The 26,454-nt window shown below is 43.3% G+C and overlaps 1 protein-coding gene across 3 annotated transcripts in view; it reads right to left on the reverse strand.

Annotated features, from left to right (window-relative positions):
- The window catches only part of HRH1 (histamine receptor H1), a 353,387-nt gene that overhangs the window by 14,945 nt on the left and 311,988 nt on the right, over window positions 1-26,454 (reverse strand). Inside the window, exon 1 of one of the 3 annotated variants that reach the window (XM_073592371.1) lies at window positions 2,554-2,747. The exons of the other annotated variants lie outside the window; for them this stretch is intronic. The gene's annotated coding sequence lies outside the window, so the exon portion shown is untranslated. Of the gene's footprint in view, window positions 1-2,553; window positions 2,748-26,454 lie in introns of those variants that run through there. 3 annotated transcript variants of the gene reach the window in all.

Raw genomic sequence — 26,454 nt, forward strand, 5'->3', positions numbered from 1 at the left:
GTCGTGCCAATGCCTCTTACTGCCCAGGCCCCCCCCCCCATGTTGTGCCCCCACACCACAGTGCTGCTGGCTTCCCTCCTCTCCTCTCCCTGCTGCGGGGGATGTTTCAGGATGGACAGCGAGGGAAGGAAACAATCATTATTTCATTTACAGACCCCTTCCTTTTCTAAATGAACACACTGAATACTCTCACTCACTATTTTTACTATGTGTCAGTTTGTGAATGAACAGGAAGCCGATCAGCACAGAGCACTTCCCATTCATTCACTGTCCAGTGCAGCTGAGGCTGCAGAGAAAGACATGTGCGTTTGAGCATTGGGGTGCACACCCAAATGCAATAGGCCGCGCACACCTATGAACAGAGCCATAACTTTGGTGCTTGGAGCGGTGCTCCACCAAACATACACAGGTTTGTAATAATTGTTATCGTATTTTGTTAGTCTCTTCTGGTGACCCACCTCTGTCATCTGTGGTTACATTCAGCAAATGCACCATAGTTTGTGCAGGTGATGCTGAGAGAGGGTCAGGAGAATCACTATATACATTTCAAGAAACATGAAACATCTCTCCTTTCTCATGTTTGTTAATTAGTCTGTAAAGTTGAAACACAACACAACTCAGCTGAATATAGTCTAGGTCCATCAAAACAAAAGGTGGGCAAAGTCTAGTTAATTTTCTCTGGAAAGCAGTCACAGCTTATGTAGAAAAGCCTCTTCCCTGCCAGCATGCTGCAGAGAAAGACCCTCTACTTTGAGTTAGCGCTACTTTCTCCTCTCCTCCTCTGCATAACATGAAGAGTAATGCCCCGTACACACGGTCAGATTTTCCGACGGAAAATGTGTGATAGGACCTTGTTGTCGGAAATTCCGACCATGTGTAGGCTCCATCATACATTTTCCATCGGATTTTCCGACACACAAAGTTTGAGAGCAGGATATAAAATTTTCCGACAACAAAATCCGTTGTCGGAAATTCCAATCGTGTGTACACAAATCCGACGGACAAACTGCCACGCATGCTCAGAATAAATAAAGAGATGAAAGCTATTGGCCACTGCCCCGTTTATAGTCCCGACGTACGTGTTTTACGTCACCGCGTTTAGAACGATCGGATTTTCCGACAACTTTGTGTGACCGTGTGTATGCAAGACAAGTTTGAGCCAACATCCGTCTGAAAAAATCCTAGGATTTTGTTGTTGGAATGTCCGAACAAAGTCCGATCGTGTGTATGGGGCATAACTCTTCTGAAGTCCAACACAAAGCAACACAGACAGAGAACACAGGTAGTTACAAGTTCATGGGATCTATAGCATTATCAATGGGTATTTGTTCGCAATTATTAAACAGCTATAGGAAAATGCTTTCAATGCTGCGATCCATGTAGCAGATTTTAGTTGAAATTACGTGTCCAGAAAAAACCCCCCAAAAAACACCAACATTTCAGAGACATGGATTTCCTAACTTCAAAATATGCCTATCAGTTTCAGATGATTTGTCCATCAGCATATGCATAGAGCTTAATGGAGACATTGCAATAAAAAACAAGGACTTTGTTAGTAATGCAGTGGACATAGTCAGTAGGACAGTGATCGGTATCAGTTGGGCAGTGAATGGTGTCAGAAGTTTTTTTTATTTTTGTTATTTTATTTTATTTAATATGTTTTACCATTTTATTTTCTTATTTTATTTTTTTTTACAATTTTATTTTTATTATTTTTATTTTTTTTAGGAGCCCCATTAGGGGGCTTTGGTGACATATCAGGGGTCTAAACAGACCTCTGATATTTCACTTTTGAGACAGAAAAGGGAGATTGAGAACGCAGTCCTCAATCTCCATCTCTGCAGCCTCAGCTTCACAAAATGAATGAACAGGAATAGCTCTGTGCAGAGCTTCCCATTCATTCACAAACGGAAGCAGAGTAGACACAGTTTACTATGCTTCAGTTATAAATGGACACGGGAGCCATCGGTACTGATCACTCACTGTGTCCATTCAGAAAAGGAAGGGGCCGGTAAATTACTGGCCCCTTCGCCCGCTCTCCATTCTGAAAGTATCCCCTGCAGCAGCCAGAGGGAGAGGGGAGGGGGGAAGCCACCAGTGCTGCTGGGGGTATGAGTGGAGCACACAGGGGCCCGGGGGCAGTAGAAAACAGGCAACCTGGATAGGAGGGGCAGTGGGGGTGGCATATAGAGAACCTATCCCCTTCAATTTCTCGACTGCAGCTTGTGAATGCCAGTGGGAGGGAGAGGGGGAGAAGCAGGCTTTCAGCAGCTGCAGGAGGAAAATTGTGGGCACTGATTCCTCTATATGCTGCCCCCACCACCCCTCCTAACCAGGTCAGGTGCCAAAATAAATGTTACAGGGGAGCCGCGCGGGCCCCTTGAAGCATGGAGCCGGGTTGCAATTATAATCATGCCTCTGTGGTGCATCCTCTTCAAAAGTTATAGGCTAATAGAGAAAATCCTCTTTCACAGATGAACTCAATCTATCTTTTAAATTTCAATCCCATTTCTCATTTGGTCTAGGTGGAAATGAATAAGGTGACATAATTACCATATTCCTTGCTCCTCAGACAGCTAGAGCTTTTCTCTGTTCTCCAATAGTTCTGGAATGTGGGCAGGGCCTCAGGATCCTCCTATGCAATGCAGTACTGCCAGTCCTTCATTGTATGTGATGACACTGGAAAGCTGCGACTGGTTGAGAGGTGTCACAGACTTTGGGCTGCAGGAGAACCATGGCCTGGAGAACTCTGTGTTATAATGTGTTTTTAAGTTATCCAGAGCTGGTCACTAATTGCTTGTGGCTTCTTATGCAAGTTAGTCCTATGGGGGGGGGGAGACTGTCTAAGGAGGTCATTGTTATGAGAATAGGACTGTGTAAGGTGACCTTTGTCTGAGATAATGGGAGTAGCCATTATCTAAAGGTTTGCTGTATAAATGCAGTGTGTTTCTAAAAATAAAGCAGTTCATTTTCTGGTGTACTCCAAGACTGGTGTTGTCTGGTCCTTGGGGTTTCTATAGCCAGATCCATTGGTCTTGTGTTCCAGGACTTGGGAAGTAGCTTCTTGGTGGAAATACCCAAAAGAGTGTCCGAAATTCGTCACATTTGGTTGGCAGCGGTGGGATGCTTTCTTGTGCCTGGAACATCCAAACCACCAACGGGACCTTGTCGGATGGATCTTTTCTACTCCAGCCTTAAGCGAAGCTCACTCAAGGATCTGCTGGAATCAAGGGGACAGAATGCCAGCAACAAGTCAAAGGCAACTCTAATTGCCAAGTTGATGGAGAGTGACCAGGCCAGCGACAAAAGCAGAGGGCCAGCTATGGAGGGGTCCAGGATGGCCGAGCTCCAGCGAGAGATCCAGTGGCGGCTGTTGTTATGCAGCACCACCACCCCCCCAAGAGGTGATCACCAAGATAATTGCAGATATGACACGTTTGAAAATGCTTGAGGTTCAGAAAGAGATGGGGGGTATTGCAGCTGCAGAACGGGGTAGCTGCAAGAAACTTCCCTACACAGCTTTCCAACCCTTCCAGGATGGGGTGGAGGAAATCGACCGGTACCTTCATGTCTTCAAGACCCAGTGCCATCTCCAGGAAATTCATGAAGCTAACTGGGTCACCATCCTCATCAGCAAGCTGTCTGGTCGAGCACTGGATGCTTTTGAAGCTATACCTGGGGAAGACAAAAAAGACTACGAGCGAGTCAAGGAGCGACTGCTGGCAAGATACGCAATAACCCCCCCCAGGGCTCATAGGTCCAAATTTTGCAGCCTACAATGGAAAGAAGGCCAGCCCTATAATGGGCTCATCAGATGTCCCGATCGATAGATGCATGGTTCTCCGGCTGTCAGGCAACTACCTTAGCGGATGCTGTCCAACTGATCTTACTGGAACAGTTTTACAACCAATCCCCTAGTGAAGTTCGCCAGTGGGTCCAAGACCAAAAGCCCTTGACGGTAGACAAAGCAGCGGAACTATCCGACCAGTATATGGATACCCAGAGATCCCACCAACCAGAGCCTCGAGGCATCTCCAGACCACCACCAGCACCTGCCCATATCCAACCATCCACCCAGCAGTCAGTCGCCCTCCCTGGCAATGGCCCGACCGGCTATACCCATCAAGAAGGCCGGACCTCGCTGTTATGGGTGTAATCAAATGGGACACCAATGAGCTAACTGTCCTCGAAATGTCAATGTCACTTCATGGAACGGTGCTGCCCCTGGCCCAGCCAGAGCGGCTGCTCATTACCTGGAAGCCGCCCCACCATCTACCTTAACTGGCTGTGGTGAAGAGGAATTTGGGCTACTCCATGAAGTAAACTCGATACAAGTTGCTGGCAATCGCAGGCATTACTGAAAGGCTGTATGGGTGAATGGGCGACCCACCCAAGGACTCAGGGACAGCGGAGCTACTATTACTTTGGTGCAACCCAAGATGGTTACAATGACTGGGAAAACCCGGGAGGTCCATAGCTGTGCGAGTGGCTGGAGGCAAAGTTTTATGCATCCCTATTGCCCAAGTGCATATGGATTGGGGCTCAGGATACAGAGACATGGAAGTTGGAGTTATGAGAGATATACCCACAGATGTTCTACTTGGAAATGATTTGGGACATCTTTCTTCATCTTTCCATGTGTATTTATCCCCAGAAGCCTTCCCCGTGACCACCCTACAGCAAGACAGGCGAGCAGAAAAGGCACTTGATGATGGGACCCAGGTTAGGCCTAACTTCCCTAACCCCGACCAGACTGTACCACCCGTTACCTGGGCTACCTCGACTGACTTTACCTGGGAACTACTATCTGACCCGATGTTAGCTAGTTACTGGAAGAAGGCAGGGATGGACCCTGGGGATTAGAATGAGAACGGATAGAGTGGGATCGGGAATGACTTTATCGGCTGACTGAAGGGAAGGGATCTCATCCAGTGCCCAAGGGACAGCTGGTCGTGCCGCAGAAATATCAACGCGACCTGCTTAGCATCGGACATGACATTCCCCTAGCCGGTCACTTTGGAGTGACCAAAACTGTTCACCATTTAAATTAGCTATTCTTCTGGCCAGGGATAACTGGGTATATTAGACAGTATTGCCATACCTGTGATACTTGTAAGCATGTGGGAAAGAAGGACGACTGATCTAAAGCTCCTTTGTACCCCTACCAATCATAGCTGAGCCCTTTAGCCGGATAGCCGTAGACCTGGTAGGACCATTACCCCGACCCAGTCACTCTGGGAAGAGATATATCTTGACGGTGGTGGATTATGCTACTCGTTACCCGGAGGCAGTTTCTCTGACAAACATCCATGCAGGGACAGTAGTGGAGGCCCTGCTCTGAATCTTTGCCAGGGTGGGTTTCTCTCAGGAGATTATCTCAGACTAAGGGACTCAGTTTACTGCGGACCTAACCTAGCAGTTGTGGAAGCTCTGTGGAATTAAGCCTATACACAGCTCGCCCTACCACCCCCAGACTAATGGACTATGTGAGCGGTTCAATGGAACACTAAAGCAATTGCTGCAGACATTCGCTACTTCTCATCAGGATTGGGAGAAATTTCTGCCGCACCTCCTGTTCGCTTACAGGGAAGTGCCACAGGAATCTACGGGGGTCTCCCTATTTTAGCTATTGTATGGGAGACGGGTGAGGGGGACACTAGATCTACTTAGAGCTCATTGGGAAGGAGGTGTAGGGGCTGAAGAGACCTCTGTGGTAGGGTACGTACTAGCGCTCAGGGAGTGGCTGCAGGAACTCACGGACACCGTACGGGAGAACCTTCAGGCCGCACAGGAACGGCAGAAGCGGTGGTATGATCGTACCGCCCGGAATCACACCTTGGCTGTAGGGCAGAAAGTTCTTGCCCTCAAGCCTACCAAGTCGGACAAATTACAGGCCTCTTGGCAGGGGCCCTACAAGGTAGTGCAGCAAATATGTAACACTATCTACCTGGTAGCTAAGTGCTTAGATGAAAGAGTCCGGTGGACCTTCCATGTGAACATGCTCAAAGCATACCAAGAGAGGCCTGAGAAGATAGCTGCCATATGTGCTCCAGCCATGGAAGATTCCGAGAACCTTCCCCTGCCAGAGCTACCGGTGAGAGATGGGGGCAGAGCAGGTATAGAGACAGTGAGGTTAGATGGGCAGCTAGGACTAGAACAGCAGGACCAGGCCAGGCTGGTCCTTAGGCAGCATCAGGAAGTGTTTTCCACCAAGCCTGGATACACTACTATGACAGTGCACCGAGTGGAAACCCCAGGACAGCCACCTCTCCGTCAGGCGGCTTACCAGGTACCTGAGTCAGTGAGAGAGGGTATGAGGCAGGAGATAAAGGACATGCTCAATTTAGGAGTCTTCGAACCCTCCAACAGCCCCTGGGCATCCCCAGTAATGTTAGTGCCAAAGCGGCATGGTACTACCCGCTTCTGCATAGATTACCGCCGACTAATCGACTGCACAATGACTGACGCCTACCCCATTCCCCGGGTCGATTAATTGAATGAATGAGTGACTTGTATAGCACTACCTATGCAAACTGAATCACCTCAGGGCACTTTTTGCCGCCGGTGTCCATCTGCGGTATAGCGCGGTCCTTTGCCCCATGGGGTCCCAACGCTCTTACAAACACATATGGAAAATGCTCCGGCGACGTTCCAGAGGATGGTAGATCAACTCGTCGATGGCCTTCAGGATTATGCCTGTGCATACCTGGATGACATTGTGATCTACAGCGATACCTGGAAGGAACATTTACTCCACCTGGGTACTGTGTTAGACTGTATCAGGACTGCGGGACTAACATTAAAGCCAGAGAAATGTAGCATAGGGATGTCCGAGGTTCAGTACCTCGGGCATCGGGTAGGCCGTGGGCAACAGCGTCCTGAACCAGCTAAAGTAGAGGCTGTTGCCAACTGACCCACCCCCCAGACGAAAACCCAGGTCTTGGCATTCCTAGGCACTATAGAAGGTTTGTTCCCGACTATAGCACAATAGCTAAACGCCTGACTGACTTAACCAGAAAGAATCTTCCCCGCCAGGTCCTGTGGTCCCCAGAGTGTGAAAATGCTTTCCAGCGCCTGAAAAATGCTTTGGTTTCTGCCCCAGTTTTGGCTGCTCCTGACCCAAACATTTTTGTATACATACAGATGCTTCTACATTCAGGTTGGGAGCAGTGCTAAGCCAAGTGAGACCCGACGGCAGTGAGCACCCTGTTGTCTACATCAGTCGCAAGCTACTACCCCGGGAGGTGGGGTATGCAGCCATAGAAAAAGAATGTTTGACGCTGGTGTGGGCCTTGAAAAAACTTCAGTCGTGTCTCTATGGTCGATCCTTCACAGTGCTCACGAACCACAACCCTTTGATCTGGTTAAATCGAGTATCTAGGGACAACGGATGCTTATTGAGATGGAGTCTTGCCCTGCAGCCCTACAACTTTACTGTGCAGTAAAGGCCGGGCCGACAAAACGGCAACGCTGATGGACTTTCCCGGCAAACTGAATTTTGACTGTACTATAGCTCCTGGACATTCCCAAGCTGACCCGTATTGGATCTAGCCAGGTCTGCCGGACTATGGAACGGGGGGGTATTGTCTCAGACTTTGGGGTGCTGGCCACTAATTGCTTGTGGCTTCTTATGCAAGTTAATCCTATGGGGGGAGCCGGACTGTCTAAGGAGGTCATTGTTATGATAATAGAACTATCTCTACTGTGTAAGGTGACCTTTGTCTGAGATAATGGGAGTAGCCCTTATCTGATGGTTTGCTGTATTTCTTATTTTTTTTATTATATATATATATATATATATATATATATATATATATATATATATATATATATATATATATATATATATAAAATACATTAAAATATCTGATGGTTATTTTGTATCAAATTCAGTGTGTTTCTAAAAATAAAGCAGTTCATTTTCTGGTGTACTCCAAGACTGGTGTTGTCTGGTCCTTGGGGTTTCTATAGCCAGATCCATTGGTCTCGTGTTCCAGGACTTGGGAAGCAGCTTCTTGGCGGAAATACCCAAAAGGGTGTCCGGACTTCGTCACAAGTGGTGAAGAGGAACAGATTCAGGGGACCCATCGTACAGCGGGAAGGAAGCCTGCAGGAGTGAGGAATAAGGTAAGCATTTTACCTTTTTTATCACCGCCCCCCCAGCAAAATTAACATTTAATCGTCTCAGTGCGATGGGACGTCAGCTTTAAATGATAGATGAATAAGGCAAAACCTCTGAAACTGATGGGTAATCCAAAAAATATAGATGGATGAAGGTCATGCAAACATTTGTGTGAATTGCACAGCAAATGCTTAATAAATAGACCTCTTTGTGTACATTAAAACAACTATAATGCTCACAGTGCTGAATGCAGGTGCACAGAGCAAGAAGGGTATGGTTTTCATTGCTCCTGCACTGTACACATTGCCTAGACAAATGTAAAACCTCAACACATGCCCATGACCAAGGGGTAGTTACAAGTGGACCCCACTTTGTGAGTGGTTGTTTTGATATGCACTTAGTCTATGTCTGGCACCATATAAAGGCAGGAAGAAAGTGTTTGAGGGGTGCTAGGATTCCTATGCTTATTCAAACGTTCAAATGTTGGAAGTTTTCAAAAAAGCTCAATGGCTTGGTAAGGCAGTTCCCAAACAGGCCTCCTTCAATGGATGCAGGTGGATCAATTCAAAACTAAATATACACAAATGAACACCAGACCATAGGATAAAAGAGTCCAAGAAGACTTTGCAGCCGCTGGCCGCATTGGGGGTTATTTACTAAAACTGGAGAGTGCAAAATCCAGTGCAACTCTGCACTGAAGCCAATCAGCTTCCAGGTTTTATTGCGAAAGCTTAACTGAACAAGCTGAAGTTAGAAGCTGATTGACTATCATGCTCAGCTGCACCAGATTATGTTTTAGTAAATCTCCCCCATTGTGTCATTTGTATTCAAGTTGATGCAGTGGGGTTGATTTACTAAAACGGGAACACTCAGATTCTGGTGCAGCTGTACATGGTAGCCAATCAGCTTCTAACTTCAGCTTGTTCAATCAAGCTTTGACAATAAAACCTGGAAGCTGATTGGTTTTCATGCAGAGCTGGACCAGATTTTGCACTCTTCTGTTTTAGTTAATCAGCCCCACTATATCATCTTCTATCCTTTGATGAAGAGGGTGGTTTATAGCCCCCAAAATACATTTGTTGTCTTTTATAGTTGAATTTTGAACCAATAAAATCTTCTTGGACTTGTCACTCTATGGTCTGGTGCATATTTGTGCGTATTTATCTTGAGAAAGATGACCTTTCGTCTTTTAAACGTTGTTGGTTTCTTTGCTGGATGTGTAATTCCAAGTAAGATCAACTTTATGGATTTGTTGGAGCGCTGACCATTCTTCTACACAGTAATAACAACCTGACAGGGGGTATAACCCTACCACACTCTTTCCAAAACTAAAATAAAAAATTTTCTGGAATTAGGCTTTAAATTATTGAGCCATATATTGGTGACAATTGGCCAGAATTCTTCAAGAGAAAATCATGGACTCAAGAATATTCAACTAAGCTAATTGCATTGAAATGTTTAGTAATTACCGGTAATTGTTTTTATAGATGTTTTAGCTTTGATTTAGGGAAACATGCTGAGTTCAAACTCAAGGAATCAAAGAACATTTTGTCTTTAGATAGACTTTAACTTACAGTGTTTGTTAACCGAAAAAAAAAAAATGGATCCTGTTCCCCTAAAGCATGTTATACAGCACTTGTGCTGTGTAATTTGGCCCCCTGTATCACCTGAAATACCTGGCTGATTCAGCCTGGCTATGCCCTTCCCTCTGTAAACTGACCACGATATATCGTGGCTGCTGAGCCCTGACACCACGGTCAGTTTACTTGCCTCTGTCATCCGCAGCTCTCCTGTCCTCCTCTCCCCCTCCCTCCCTGCCTGTCTGCTCCTGTGGCAGGGCCCGCCCCCTCCACTCCTGCTGCTGAAATAATTTTTCATATCATATATAATCCTCCTTGTCTCCTAACGATAGGTGCTCCTGTGTCTGTGTGTTATAAAAACAAAATGCAGTACATACCTCATATTAGAGCGCTGATCGGTGCTCACGTGACCGGCCGGCTCTCTCTTCCTATCCCCTTCTCCCGAATGACGTCAGCCAGGGAATCTCGGCCCCTCCCACTGCATCTGTCAGAGAGAGAGGAGAGAGAGTCGGCCGGTCACGTGAGTGCCGATTGGAGCTCTGAAAAGAGATATATACTGCATTTTTTTTAAAAAACAGACACAGGAGCACCTATCGTTAGGAGACAAGAAAGATAATATAAAGTTCTTATAGTGTGTTAACAACCACTTTAACATAGTTAGAACTCCCAACTATCTATCTTCCTATTAAAATATGAGAGCAAAAATATGGCAGTGAGCTTGAGTGGTGGATATTTACTGAGATACTGGAGAGAAAAAGTTATTTTAAAGGTGCAGATTATTTAAATAATATTCCTTGAATTCCTTCGAATAAAAATATTCCTTGAATAATAATATTCCTTGCCTCAAAAAAGGCAAACAAGGTTAATTCACTGTCATTGTTGCCCTTAGCCTCAAGATAGTGATTGATAGTGAAATATATATACTTTAGACATCTGAAATCGCATCTGGGACCTTTTCCTTTAACCTTCAGGAAACATCTGAATCTTAATGTAGGATAAAGGATAGCATTAGCGCATGAGAACTACAAAAGTCAATCCTAAAAAGTCATACTAATAATTCCCCACAGGACCCAACTTCCAAGAAAAATGAAATTCCCACAATCCAGTGCAAGGGTCAGTTCCCGCCGTTGGTTTATACTTCAGTGAAATGTAACTAGACAGGGTCAATGAAACCTTTCTGGAAACCACTTTTGAGGATTTTGAGGCGAAAATTTACCATGTTTACTAATGGACAAATATTGAAAATAAACTCAGTATAAAAAGCTTATCCATAACGAGGCAAACACGGTGATATCAATAAACCATTGTAGTTGGTTACACTCAGGGGCGTAACTAAGAGTCATTGGGCTCCATAGAAAAACACATCATTGATCTTAACATAAAGTATTCCTAAATCAAGTCATGGCAACAGGAGAGCTGTAAATACAGCCAGACTACTTGGGACCAGTAATTGGATAAAAGGTGAAGTTACAGTAGTAAAAATAATAATAATATATAAAATGTCAAAATTATTAATGCTCTTGTACACACTTAGTCTAAAGCCCTAATGCAAACTTGGTTCTAAAATCAGAAGGTTTTTTTTATCTTAATGCATTCTATGCATTAAGATAAAAAAAACCTGTGTGCAGCAGCCCCCCTTAGCCCACCTAATACTTACCTGCGCCCCATCTCGATCCAGTGATGTTGCAGGAGAGTCTCGGCTGTCCTGGACTTTCCCTCCTCATTGGCTGAGACATCAGCAGGGCACCATTGGCTCCCGCTGCTGTCAATCAATTTCAGTGATCCAATGAGGAGAGAGAGGGGACGGGGCCGAGCCACGGCTCCATGTCTGAATGGACACACAGAGCAGCAGCTCGGCTCGGGTGCCCCTATAGCAAGCTGCTTGCTGTGGTGGCACTCGGCAGGAGGGAGGAGCCAGGAGCACCAGCAAGGGACGTGAGAAGAGGATCTGAGCTGCTCTGTGCAAAGCCATTGCACAGAACAGGGAAGTATGACATGTTTGTTATTTGTAACCACTTGCCAACTGCCGCACACTGATATACGTTGGCAGAATGGCACGGGTGCACAAATGCATGCCCCCCCCCTGCCTGCAGTGATCGGATCCGTTACAAAACCGATCAGTCTTCAGGTCCAGGCCAATGATTTCTGGCAAATTAAATGCCTCCCCTGCCTGTGTAATGTAAACACAGGCAGGGGAAGTGATGTAATCTCCCCTTCTGGAATTCTTTTCGGTTCCGGAGAGAGGACGTCTAACAGTGAGTTGCACCAACCCTCCACTAACACAGTACATGTAGGCACACTTTTCACCCCCCGATCACCCCCCCCCCCCCCAGTTAACCCCTTCACTCCCTGTCACTGTGTCACCAAGTGCAGTTTTCAGATTGATCACTGTACTGGTGTCATTTGTGACTCTAATCAATGTTAGGGCAGTTAGTAGTAGGCCCAGGTGGCTTTAGGGTACCCCACTAAACTCCCCTAATAAAGGTTTAACCCCTGATCGCCCCCAGTTAACGCTATCACCCCCTGTCACCAGTGTCACTAGTAGATCTTTTTTCTGATTGCCACATTAGTGTCACTGGTGCCGCTAGATAGCCAGTTAGTTGGTTAGTTTCACCGTTAGGTTTTCATAGCATCAGGGTACCCCCATATACTGCCTAATAAAAGTTTTAACCCCCTGATTGCCCCCTAGTTAACCCTTTCACCCCCTGTCACCAGTGATCATTGTATTAGTGTTACGGGTGATGCTGGTTAGTTTATTATACTGTCAGGGCACCCGCCATATATTACCCAATAAAGGTTTAACCCCCTGATCGCCCGGCGGGTGAAATCAGTTAGATTTTAGCATCAGTTAGGGTCAGCGTCAGTCCCAGGCAATGTCAGATTAGTGCCAGTAGCACTAACACCCACGCACACACCATACACCTGCCTTAGTATTATAGTGTCTGAACAGATCAATATATTAATATACTAGCATCCCCAGTAGTTCAGGGTTCCCAGAAACGTGGCGTTAGCGGGATCAGCCCAAATACCTGCTAGCACCTGCGTTTACCGCCTCCGCCCAGCCCAGCCCACCCAAATGCAGTATCAATCAATCACTGTCACTCACAAAACACAAAACACATAACTGCAGCGCTCGCAGAGTCAGGCCTGATCCTTGAGAATGCTAACATTTTTTTTGGTAGCGATTGAAGAGGGCTCTGACAATCAGGCGCTCTTTTTGCCTGTGAGTCGCTCTAGCTATACCAGTAAATTTAGAGGCCGAAATGTCTAATCGGAGATACACCAGTGAAGAGGCCTACATGTTTCTGAGAATGACAGATGAGAGTAGTGGTCCCTGCTAATGTCAGGCATACCTGACCCTGTTCTTCTTCTGTTGTTGAGGTGCAAGAACCGCAGGGCTCTCGTATGGAGCCGAGAGCCAGTATTAGTGCCACTCATCCTTCTGGTGAACTGGCAAGCACCAGCGGCCTAGTACATCCTGGTCATATATACAGCACTGCAGTAACATGTGGTGAAGTGGTGAGTCCCATAAGTGCAGTTCAAGCTGGTGTGGTTGCTAGCACAAGTAGTGCCCTGCAGCCACCAAGAAGACAAAGACAGGCCCGTCGAGCCCATAGTGCCCTTCCTGCTGCATTTGCCAATCCTAATCGGGAGCCCACCACTTCTGCAGCACCCGTACTTCCTCCATTCACTGGCCAATCCAAAATTCAGGTGGAAACAGTTGATTTTACGTCACAAGACTTTTATTCACTGTTTTTCACAGAAGATCTCTATAGATCTATTGTGGACGAAAGCAATTTGTATGCTGGTCAATTCATCGCCGCTAATCCCCAGTTGACCCTTGCCAGAGAATGAAAACCTATTGCGGTTTCCGAATTTAAGACTTTTCTGGGCCTATCCCTCCTCATGGGCATAACTAAAAAAAGTGAGTTGCGGTCATATTGGTCCACTGACCCAATTCATTATATGCCCGTGTTCTCTGCTTCCATGGCCAGGACTAGATACGAGCAGATCTTGCGGTTCATGCACTTCAACGACAATGAACTCTGTTGTCCTCGGTGACCCTGAATACAATCGTCTCCACAAAATTCGGCCCCTCGTAAACCCCTTCAACCAACAGTTTGCAGCCTTGTTTACTCCTGATCAAGGTGTCTGCGTTGATGAGTCCCTGATAAAGTTTTCTGTCTACTCGTTTTCTCGTTTTTCAAACAGTATCTTCCCAGCAAGCTGAGCAAGCCCAGATATGGGGTCAAGATGTATAAGCTCTGTGACAGGGCAACAGGCTATACATATAGTTTTATGGTTTGCGAGGGAAAAGATAGTCACGTGAAGCCCAAGAACTGCCCAGACTACATAGGACGCGCTGGTAAGATTGTTTGGGACTTGGTGTCACCTTTATTCGGAAAGGGGTACTACTTGTACGTGGACAATTATTACACAAGCGTGCCACTTTTTAGACTCTTATTTGATCGTGGAATTGGTGCATGTGGCACCGTGCAATCTAACCGCTGGGGCTTACCCCAGCAGCTTGTAGAGTCCTGACTTAGACTGGGGGAGAGAGCCTGCTTGAGAAGTAATAATTTGCTTGCAGTGAAGTGGAGGTATAAATCGGAATGTTTTCGTTTTGTCCTCCCTTCACGCAGATTAGACTGTCCAAATTCAAACGGCGACTGGTGTTGTGGAGAAACCCCTCTGTGTCCACAAATGCAACCTTAATATGGGAGGGGTGGACCTCAATGACCAGTTGATGGCGCCATACTTAATTGCCCATAAGGCCAGATGCTGGTAAAAAAAAGGGTCTGTATACCGATTTCAATTGGCTCTGCTGAACGCTTATGTGCTATACAAAGCGTCAGGATGAACTGGGTCCTTCCTTAAATTTCAGGAAGAGACCGTGACAGCTCTTCTGTTTCCAGACGGTGCTATGCCCCACCTTCCCAACGAAAATGCAGTAAGCCGGCTGCATGAGAGCCATTTTCTGTATGTCTTCCCTGTTACCCCTACCCACTGATCACCCCAAAGAAAATGTTGTGTCTGTAGGAAATGTGGATATAGGCATGACACCCGCTATTATTGTCCCTCCTGTCCTGGCCAACCTGGTCTTTGTATCGGTGAATGTTTTATACGCTAGTATTAGCGGAGTGGAGTATTAGCGTAGGGTACAGCATGGCACAGTCACATGGCACACTTTCAAAGGGTCTCCAAAGATGTCATTGCATTTTAAGAGACCCGAATCCGGAACCGTTGCAGCTACAGTTGCAAATAAAAGTGTAAAAAAAAAAAATATATATATATATATATATATATATATATATATATATATATATATTAAAAAAAGTCAAAAATAGTGGTCGTTTCTATTGTTGTGGTGATTTCACCACCAGCGTTAAAGAAAAAACGGTGCAAGTATACCCATCATTAGAAGTGGGTGAATGCAGGGTGCTGTTATAATGGTGGGCAAACCCATCGATAAATCTCTTTTTTCGTTCAGCCCACAGGCTGCATGAAAAAAAAGAACATTACAAGGACCAGCGACGTACTAATATTGAGTAGTTGTGAATGGTTATAGCGGAATGATGCCTGCAGGTTTAGGTATCATCTTGGTATCTGTCTTTTCAGCCGGCGGTCGGCTTTCATGTAAAAGCAATCCTAGCGGCTAATTAGCCGCTAGACTGCTTTTATAAGCAGTTAGAGGGGGAATACCCCCCCGCCGTCTTCCATGGTTTTCTCTGGCTCTCCTGACCATAGAGCTGTTCGAGACTAGTATGGCTCCAATCATCTCTATGGCTTAAGAAACTGGAAGCTACGAGGATTTGATGACTTCGGTTTTGCTGGATATAAACAGCACCATTGGGAAATTGGGAAAGCATCTTATCACATCGATCTTGGTGTGGTCAGATGCTTTGAGGACAGAGGAGAGATCTAGAGTCTAATAGACCCCAATTTTTTCAAAAAGGAGTACCTGTCACTACCTATTGCTATCATAGGGGATATGTACATTCCCTATGATAGCAATAAAAATGGTAAAAAAAAAAAAAAAAAAAAAGATGAAAGGAACAGTGTAAAAATAAAATAACAAAGCAAAATAAATATTTAAATAAATAAATGAATAAATAAAGCACCCCTGTTCCCCCCTTGCTCGTGTGCAAAGGCGAAGGCAAGCATCAGTCTTTTGTCATATGTAAACAGCAATTGCACCATGCATGTGAGGCATCACCACGAATGTCAGATGGAGGGCAATAATTCTAGCAGTAGACCTCCTCTCTAAATCTAAAGTGGTAACCTGTAAAGGCTTTTAAAAATGTATGTAGTTTGTTGCCGCTGCATGGTTGTGCGCAATTTTAAAACATGTTGTGTTTGGTATCTATGTACTTGGAATAAGATCATCTTTTATATGTTCTAGTGCATTAAAAAAAAGTGTTTTTTTTAAAATTGCGTTTGAAAAATCGCTGCGCAAATACTGTGTGAAAAAAAAATTGCAACACCCACCATTTTAATCTGCAGGACCTTTGCTTTAAAAAGTATATAATGTTAGGAAAAAAAAATTCATGTAAACAAAAAGTGTCAGAAAGGGCTTTGTCTTGAAGTGGTTAGAAGAGTGGGTGATGTGCGGCATAAGCTTCTAATATTGTGCATAAAATACCAGGACAGTTCAACTCCCCCCCAAATGACCCCATTTTGGAAAGTAGACACCTCAAGCTATTTGCTGATAAGCATGTTGAGTCCATGGAATATTTTATATTTTTTTACACAAAGTTGTCCCTAAATGATATATTGCTCACGCATGACATGGGTATATGTGGTATTACACCTCAAAATACATTCTGCTGCTTCTCTTGAGTACAGGGATACCACATATGTGAGACTTTTTGGGAGCCTAGCCGCGTACAGGACCCCGAAAACCAATCACCGCCTTCAGGCTTTCTAAAGGCGTGAAATTGTGGTTTTACTCCTCACTACCTTTCACAGTTACGGAGGCGCTGAAATGTCCAGATAGCACAAAACCCCCCAAATGACCCCATTTTGGAAAGTAGACACCCCGAGGTATTTGCTAACAGGCATGGTATTTTGCAGCTCTTATTTGTTTTTAAAATTAAGAAAGAAAAGGAATTTTTTTTTCTTTTTTCAAAACTTTATGACAAAATAGCTTGGGGTGTCTACTTTCCAAAATGGGGTCATTTGGGGGGATTTTGGGCTATCCTGACATATCATGACTTCCGAAACTGAGAAGGAAAAACACACTTTTACGCCCTTAGAAAGCCTGAAGGCGGTGCTTGGTTTTTGGGGTCCTGTACACAGCTAGGCTCCCAAAAAGTCTCACACATGTGGTATCCCCGTACTCAGGAGAAGCAGCAGAATATAATTCGGGGTGTAATTTCATATAAAACCATGGCATGTTTTAGCAATATATCGTTTCAGTGACAACTTTGTGTAAATGTATTTTTATTTTCTTCATTTTCCTTTCACTAGTGACAAAAAAATTAGATATTCAATGTGCTCAACATGTTTAGGGGGTTTTGTACTGCCCTGCCATTATAGCACCTCAAGAAATGAGATAGGCAGTCATAATCTAAAAGCTGCGTAAATTCCAGAAAATGTACCCTAGTTTGTAAACGCTATAACTTTCGCGCAAACAAATAAATATACGCATATTTAATTTTTTTTACCCGAGACATGTGGCTGAATGCATTTTAGCCTTTATGTATGACTAGAATTGAGTTTATTGTATTTTTTTAATAACAAAAAGTAGAAAATATAATTTGTTTTCAAAATTTTTGTTTTTTTTTCTTTTAAAATAAAAAAAGATAAAAATAAAAAATGCAGAGGTGATCAAATACCACCAAAAGAAAGCTCTATTTGTTGGAAAAAAAACGATTGAAATTTTGTTTGAGTACAACATTGCATGACCACGCAATTACCATTTAAAGCAGCGCAGTGCCAAATTGCTAAAAGTGCTCTAGTCAGGAGGTTAAACAAAAAAAAAAAGTCTTTAATATCACTTTAAGGTTTTAGCAGAGGAGAAAACGTATTTTCACTCTGAATCAGATGCTCAAAGGACAATAAATCTACATTCTTAAAGTGGAAGTCCATGCAAAATCTAAAATACCCGCATCTATAGACACCAGGGATCTAACACTAAGGCAAGCCATACATGGGTCGAATTTTTGAAAGAATTTTCTTTCAAAAATTTTATCTAAGAATTTTCGTTCGTATTTCACACCATTAGTGGGCTGCAGCAACAGGCGATTTTCATGCGGCAATCAAAATTGAGCAATCGGACATGTTGGAAATTTTTTGAAAAATAAACGATTTTCTAATCAATGATGGGAGAATCGTACAAGAAATGTAATCGAAGAAGAAATGCGCATGTGCAAGAAAAGAAAATTCCCGGAAAGAAAAAAAGATTCCCAGCCACAAAAATTCTTTTCTGTAGCAACATGAGGCGAAATTGAAGGCTTGGTTGGCTGAATTTCGAAATCAATGGTGGCATCATCTGATCACAAAACGCACAAATTTTCTGATTTTCGAAAGAAAATTCTTTTGAAATTTGACCATGTATGGCCAAGCCTAACTCCCTATCCCTGTAAAGAAAAGATGCGTACACATACCTTTATGGAAGCCGATCTGACCCACTCCGACCCGTTCTCCAGCACAGCAACGGAAGCTCTGCAGAGGACACGGACGACAACGGCTGTGAAATCAATGGGAAGTGACAATGAATGGGAAGTGACAATGAATGGGAAGTGACATCCTCCGTCTCCTCTGCACCCGCCTACACAGAGAAGCCGCGGATGACAGCTCAGCATGGGATCCGGTCGGAGCGGGTCAAATCGGCTTCCAAAAAGGTATGTATACTCATCTTTTCTTTACATGGATGGAGAGGTTAGTGTTAGATCCCTGGTGTCTATAGATGCAAGGATTTTAGATTTTGCATGGACTTCCACTTTAAGAGAACTAATCAAATCCTTCTAACTACAAACAGGTGTATCTGTGACTAGCAAGGTTTCTAAGATCTGATATCAGCCTTTCTATTTTGAAAACATAACCATTTAGTTTTCCTTAAATCGGTATTAAGCCCAGAACCAAAAATGTAATACATTGCAGCATACCACTTCTAATGCCCTATACACACGATCAGAAATTCTGCCAGCAAAAGTCAGATGTGAGCTTTTGGTCAGAAATTCCGACCATCGGACTTTTGCTGGCAGAATTCCAGCCAGCAAAAGATTGAGAGCAGGTTCTCTATTTTTCGGTCGGAAAAAGTTCCTATCCAAAAATGCATTTGTCTGTATGCAATTCGGACGCGCAAAAAATCACGCATGCTCGGAAACAATTCGACGTATGCTCGGAAGCATTGAACTTCATTTTCTCGGCTCGTCGTAGTGTTGTACATCACCGCGTTCTTGACGGTCGAAAGTTCAGAGAACCTTTGTGTGACCGTGTGTATGCAAGGCAAGCTTGAGCGGAATTCCGTCGGAAAAACCATCTAAGTTTTTTCTGACGGAATTTCTGATCGTGTGTATGGGGCATTAGATGTGGTGGCTGCATTCGTTTTCTTTTTTTAGGCTTTCCCCCCCCTGAGTTTCAGCTAGATATCCGGGTTAGACATATACAAATTGAAGGTGAACTCCAGCTAACATATGCAGTTACAGTAAAAATTTTTTGTTTGTTTGTTTTGTTTCTGGATATAGGTTTTACATGCATGTATAAAAGCTGATCATTGCAAGAACCCCTGTCAATGGTACAGGGTCTGCCTCAACCATCTAACTGTTACATCTGCAGGACAGCGTGTTTTGTTGAAAAACAACAGACTTACTGGGTAGATCACTAGGTAAAAATAAAGGAAAGAAAGCCTAAAAAAGAAAACGAATGCAGCCATCATATATAAGAAACGGTAAATTTTAGCCTAATAGGTGTTTACTTTTGCATTTAATACGGCTATAACAACCTCTCTAATAGGACCCTCCATCCCAGGCCCCATAGCAGCCGCATGTGCTGCGATGGCTATTGTTACAGCACTTGTTATACTGTAGCCTTCATTTTTGATTCCCAGGTTTCATTGTAAAGAATAATTCCGCACAACAATAAAGGAATTGTGGCATGTTTCAGCGCATGGCATTATTATTTACTTAGGTGGTCCAAAGAAGTGGCAATAAAGCAAAGACCCCCTGCTATCCTTTCAGCCAAAGCCAATCAGAATGCATTGAAGCAGAAAATAACTCTGGCTTTCATTCCATTCTCAACTGAGAAGTCAAAGTGCAGTGCTATGACTGCTTGGAATTAGGATGAGGATTAAAAATGAATGAATTGACCCAATGGATACTTACTTATTATATACTATATAAAGATGGCTTTATACCATATAATCCCCTTAATAAATATATTTAGGATAGATTTTTCTTCCTTTTTTCTATTGAGGTTTAAACCTGGTACATGGCTTTCTGCACATCTACTTTGATTTTAGAAATAAAAAATTGACACTAATATTAACTCTTTCCCATTCTGCCCAAAACTAAAATGCTATTTATATCTGGAATTAGACTTTAAGTGACTAAATGCTCAAAACCAGTGTAGGGATAGATTAAAAACGCCTTTCGACTTGAACTGTTGTACTTACAATAGATTTGCCCTGAGATTCGTAATATATCCCTAAAACTGGGCTAAATGGCAAAAGCTTCCAAAACTGAAATACAGTTTCCAAGCATGTGACCAACAGTAGACAACTACTGTTACTGAGCTATAGTCATTTCGTGGCTATGAGTAGCTTTACCACACTGTCCAGGAAACTGGCCCACAAGTGCCTAATTCTATTACAGTAAAACCTTGGATTGCGAGCCTAATTAGTTGCGGAAACATGCTTGTAATCCAAAACACTCAAATATGAAAGCAAATTTTCCCATAAGAAGTAATGGAAACTCAGATGATTCGTTCCACAACCATTTATTCATAAGTCCTTCAGAGTATAAGAGAGAAGAGTGTTGACTCTAAGTGTAACAATATGGTTACATTTAATAAAGGTACAACATTTAGCAACTCACATGGTTGATAATTAGACATGTGCAATTAGTTTCATTCCGAATTTATTTTTTAACAAATTTCGACAAATTCATTAATTCTGAAATATCAGAATTAACGAAAACTCGTTTAACTAATTTTTCCAAATATTCGTAAATTTGAATATTCGAAAATGTGTAAATTTGTACGTTTGTAAATTCATACATTTGCACATTCGTACGTTCGCACATTCATAAATTCGTAAATTTGTAAATTCGGAAATTAGTAAATTAGTAAATTTGTAAATTCGGAAATCTGAAATAATAATAACTTAACTATTACTAACTATTAAATTATAGGTATTGTAATTTCCCTTCAAATTTGGCTGTAAGTGAACGTAACAAATAGAAATTTATCCGAAGTTACAAATTATCTGAAATAACAAATGCCATATCCAAACCAATGGAACGTAATGAATTAATAATACTAAATAGCAATAATAATAATAAAAACTTTTTATTATTATTATTTATTATTAATTTGTTCCGTTCCATTTGTTTAGATGTGGCATTTGTTATTTCGGATAATTCATAACTTCGGATAAATTCGTATTCGTTACGTTCACTAACAGACAAATTTGAAAGGAAATTACAATACCTATAATTTAATTGTTAGTTACTATTTCAGATTTTCTAATTTTCAGGTTTTCGAATTTCAAATTTACAAATTTACGAATTTTCTAATTTACGAATGTACGAACGCACAAATGTACGAATTTACAAATTTATGAATTTATGAATGTGCGAATGTACGAATGTGAGAATGTATGAATGTACGAATTTACAAATGTACAAATTTACTAATTGCGATCATAATGAATGACCCGAAAAACAAAAAAAACCAAAAACGAATGAAACGAAAACGAGCACATTTTTTGGCAGTGCACATGTCTATTCATAATTAAAACAGGCACATCTAAGTATGCAGGCATACGGGATAAAGCTGTCCACATAGACCATCCTCCACACCGCCGGCTCTCACCGCTGTCAGTCTGCAATCGTGGTCAGGAAAACTACCCTGCAGTAAAGCGATCTGAAAGCGGGGCTTGAAGTGCTCCTGGAGCGCATCGTGGGAGGGGTGACATCAATAGCTGGATGGAGGACGTCTATGTGGACAGCTTTACCCCGGATGCCTGCATACTTAGTCTGTTTTAATTATCAACCATATGAGTTGCTAAATGTTGTAGCTTCATTAAATGTAACCATATTGCCACACTTAGAGGTGCCTCTCTTACCTTTTATACTCAGTTGTGACGTGACACTACTTGTATATCAAGACATCGCTTGTTTATCAAGTCAAACTTTATTAGAAAATGTTGCTGGTCTTGCAAAACACTCTCAAACCAAGTTATTCTCAATCAGTGGTAGCCCATTCATACGGGGCGGAGGGGCATCGCCCCCTATTCCATGCGTCCGGCCCTCAAATCTACCTGCGGGGTGCTGGACGCATGGATTCCAATGGGGTTTTTTTGTTTTTTGAAGCACATGATTAGAGCCTGAGGCTCTAATTGGCTTCAAAAAAGGGTGAGCCCACGCACTTGTGTGACAATTGCAAATTAATATTCACTATTGTCTTCCTGATTCTCCTCCTGGCCAATCAGGAAGCAGCTCCTGAGATCCGATTGGCCAGGGAGCCCTAGGACTCCCAATTGTGTCTCAGGACACACACTTCCTGGTCAGCCCAGAGGAGAACAAAGAGGAGAATGGCCCGGCTCTTCATTCCCCCTGTTAAGGTTAGTCTCTGCAACCACCTTCTTGCCTGTCTAATGCCCAGGGGGGGTCATTGGTGTGCTTGCGATGATCGCCACCTTCCCATCTGCTGTTCATCTCCGTCGAGGGGGTTTCTTGTAGCGATCACCGACCTTCCCATCCATCCGGGGGGGGCAGGGGGTGGATGCCGTTAGTTTGCCCCCCCATCCAAATATTTAGCACCAGCTGCCACTGCTCTCAATCCAAGATTTTACTGTACTTATTTACACAATGTTACTGCATACTTTTATTTCATTTGTAAAAGTGGTTTAGCACAATCTTAAAAGAATGTTTTTCTCTTAATTACTCAATTACAAACTTGCTGCCCTTTTTGACTACAGAGAAACCAGAATCAAATATTTACTTAAATAAGTGTCACATTATTTATCTAGCCACAATAAACGGACTGGGTCTGTCTTCATCTTATTATAGCATCAGCTTACTGTGTATCTTGAAGTTATCATCTGGTGTGATCAGTTTAGTGACTGTGTGAGCATTTTACATAGTGAGGAGTGTGATAAAAATGGAACATCAAATAGTCTGGAGAATGATTAGCACAGAACTCAGATAACGAGCAGGTCTGTGCACTCCTGGGAATTAACAGTAGAAATAGGAAATGCTGTTTAGTGTCTAAATAGAATTTAGCTAAACTTACGTAAGCAGATACATGTGTGGATGATGCAGACTGCTACAGATTACTCACTATGTATTATTCCTTAAAGAGCTAGTATGTATAGGTTATGGAAAATGTGTTAAAGAGACCCTGTCATTAGACCATTCGTTTTAAACACAATCTTCCTATAAGGTTACATACAGTGGGGACGGAAAGTATTCAGACCCCCTTAAATTTTTCACTCTTTGTTATATTGCAGCATTTGCTAAAATCATTTAAGTTAATTTTTTTCCTCATTAATGTACACACGGCACCCCATATTGACAGAAAAACACAGACTTGTTGACATTTTTGCAGATTTATTAAAAAAGAAAAACTGAAATATCACATGGTTCTAAGTATTCAGACCCTTTTCCTGTGACACTCATATATTTAACTCAGGTGCTGTCCATTTCTTCTGGTCATCCTTGAGATGGTTCTACACCTTCATTTGAGTCCAGCTTTGTTTTTATTATACTGATTGGACTTAATTAGGAAAGCCACACACCTGTTCTATATAAGACCTTACAGCTCACAGTGCATGTCAGAGCAAATGAGAATCATGAGGTCAAAAGAACTGCCTGAAGAGCTCAGAGACAAAATTGTGGCAAGGCACAGATCTGACCAAGATTACAAAAAAAAATTCTGCTGCACTTAAGGTTCCTAAGAGCACAGTGGCCTCCAGAATCCATAAATGGAAGATGTTTGGGACGACCAGAACCCTTCCTAGAGCTGGCCGTCTGGCCAAACTGAGCTACCTTGGTGAGAGAGGTAAAGAGGAACCCAAAGATCACTGTGGCTGAGCTCCAGAGATGCAGTCAGAAGATGGGAGAAAGTTGTAGAAAGTCAACCATCACTGCAGCCCTCCACCAGTCGGGGCTTTATGGCAGAGTGGCCTGACGGAAGCCTTTCCTCAGTGCAAGACACATCAAAGCCCGCATGGAGTTTGCTAAAAAAAACACCTGAAGGACTCCAAGATGGTGAGAAATAAGATTCTCTGGTCTGATGAGACCAAGATAGAACTTTTTGGTCTTAATTCTAAGCGGTATGTGTGGAGAAAACCAGGCACTGCTCATCACCTGTCCAATACAGTCCCAACAGTGAAGCATAGTGGTGGCAGCATCATGCTGTGGGGGTGTTTTTCAGCTGCAGGGACAGGATGACTGGTTGCAATCAAGGTAAAGATGAATGCGACCAAGTACAGGGATATCCTGGACGAAAACCTTCTCCAGAGTGCTCAGGACCTCAGACTGGGCCGAAGGTTTACCTTCCAACAAGACAATGACCCTAAGCACACAGCTAAAATAATGAAGGAGTGGCTTCACAACAACTCCGTGACTGTTCGCTGTCCACCAACGTTTACCATCCAACCTGACAGAACTGGAGAGGATCCGCAAGGAGGAATGGCAGAGGATCCCCAAATCCAGGTGTGAAAAACTTGTTGCATCTTTCCCAAAAAGACTCATGGCTGTATTAGATCAAAAGGGTGCTTCTACTAAATACTGAGCAAACGGTCTGAATACTTAGGACCATGTGATATTTCAGTTTTTCTTTTTTAATAAATCTGCAAAAATGTCAACAATTGTGTGTTTTTCTGTCAATATGGGGTGCTGTGTGTACATTAATTAGGAAAAAAAAGAACTTAAATGATTTTAGCAAATGGCTGCAATATAACAAACAGTGAAAAATTTAAGGGGGTCTGAATACTTTCCGTCCCCACTGTATGCATTTAAAATATTTTATATGTTGTTTACCTGTTAATGCTTGCCTCATGTAGTCATCCAAAAGGACTGAGACTGCTAATAGGCACTGTCATCTTGGATGTGATGTTAGCAGCTTCACAAATCTTGGAGCTGTCACTCAGTTGATGCTCTGTAGTATTCTCCTTTAATCCCCCCACCCTCTAAATAAAAGTTGAGGAGGTAGGTGAGGAGGTAGGTGAGGAGAAGGGCCAGCACAGGCAGGAACTAGTTACTTCTGGACAGGGCTTTTTTTCTCGGAGAATAGGTGCAGGAACTCCCCCCATCTGAGTCACCCCTTGTCTCTGCCCCCTACCCACCTCAGATCACCGTCCCTTGATTCCACCCCCTACCCACCTACCAGTACTGCCCCTTTTAGAGAATACAGAACCAAGTATCATTTTTCGGTGCTAAATAATTTGTATGGAGCATGTTAATGATAAAAAGAAAAGTAGCAAAATAGATCCCCTGCAGCCAGCAACAATAGAATCCCAGCAATAGATCCCCACACAATAGACTCCCCAGCAACAATGGACTCCACCCCAACAACAATAGATTCCCTGCAGCAACAGTGAACCACCCACGACAAAATATCACACCCGGTAACAAAATATCCACCTAAGCAACATTAGACTCCCCCAGCAGCAACAACAGATCTCCAAGCAGCCAACATCTATAGATCCTCCAGCAGCCAGTAAAAATAGACCTCTTCCTCAACAGTAGATCCCTTCCAGCAACATAAGACCCCCCCAGCAACAATAGATTCCCCATCAGCAACAATAGACCCTCACACAAAATCAGATCTCCTCCAGTGACAATAGATCCCCCAGCAGCCAACATCAATAGACCCTCCAGCATACCCCACACCCCATGCTATTACATACATTCAGTGCTGGAGGTGCCGGAACTGCGTTCCCCCGTGTTCCCGCTGAAAAAAAGCCCCGCTTCTGAGAAAGGAGAGGGCTATGACATGTGTAGCACTACCCCTATATGTGCTGCTTGTACAGTATAGGATGGGTTCTCCTACCAGAAACAAGATATACCTGTGCTCAAATCTCCTTTAGCGTGTATACATGTACAAGTTACTGGAAATTGAGCACAGGTATATATTGCTTCTGTTGCATTGCAGGTCAGCGACTAGACCAGAACCTAGTAGCTTTCCCCCACTTTGTGTCTGTTTGTCCCATGTTGCCATTGTGTCCACAGTCGCATTTGCAGAGCAGAGTAGGACTGGCCATAGCGGGATTACTTTGACGCAGTTGGCCAGCTTAAAGACCAAATTCACTTTTTTTTTCTTTTGCAAAAATAAAACAGCTTTCTAATTATTCTACACACACTTACCTCATTGTCTTCATAGCTGTTTATGAACACTGCTTGATTACTTCTGCCTAACTTCCTGGACAGACTTTAGGTCATGACACAAGGAGTTGACCAGCTGAGGGTAGATGATGCAGGGTGTGTGCTAATGAGATCAGCTGGTCAACTCCTTCCTGTGTCATGACCTAAAGTCTGTCCAGAAAGTAAGGCATAAATAATCGAGCAGTGTTTTTAAACAGCT

The sequence above is a fragment of the Aquarana catesbeiana genome, linkage group LG07 (assembly GCF_042186555.1).
Source record: "Aquarana catesbeiana isolate 2022-GZ linkage group LG07, ASM4218655v1, whole genome shotgun sequence".
NCBI classification, from domain to species: Eukaryota; Metazoa; Chordata; class Amphibia; order Anura; family Ranidae; genus Aquarana; species Aquarana catesbeiana.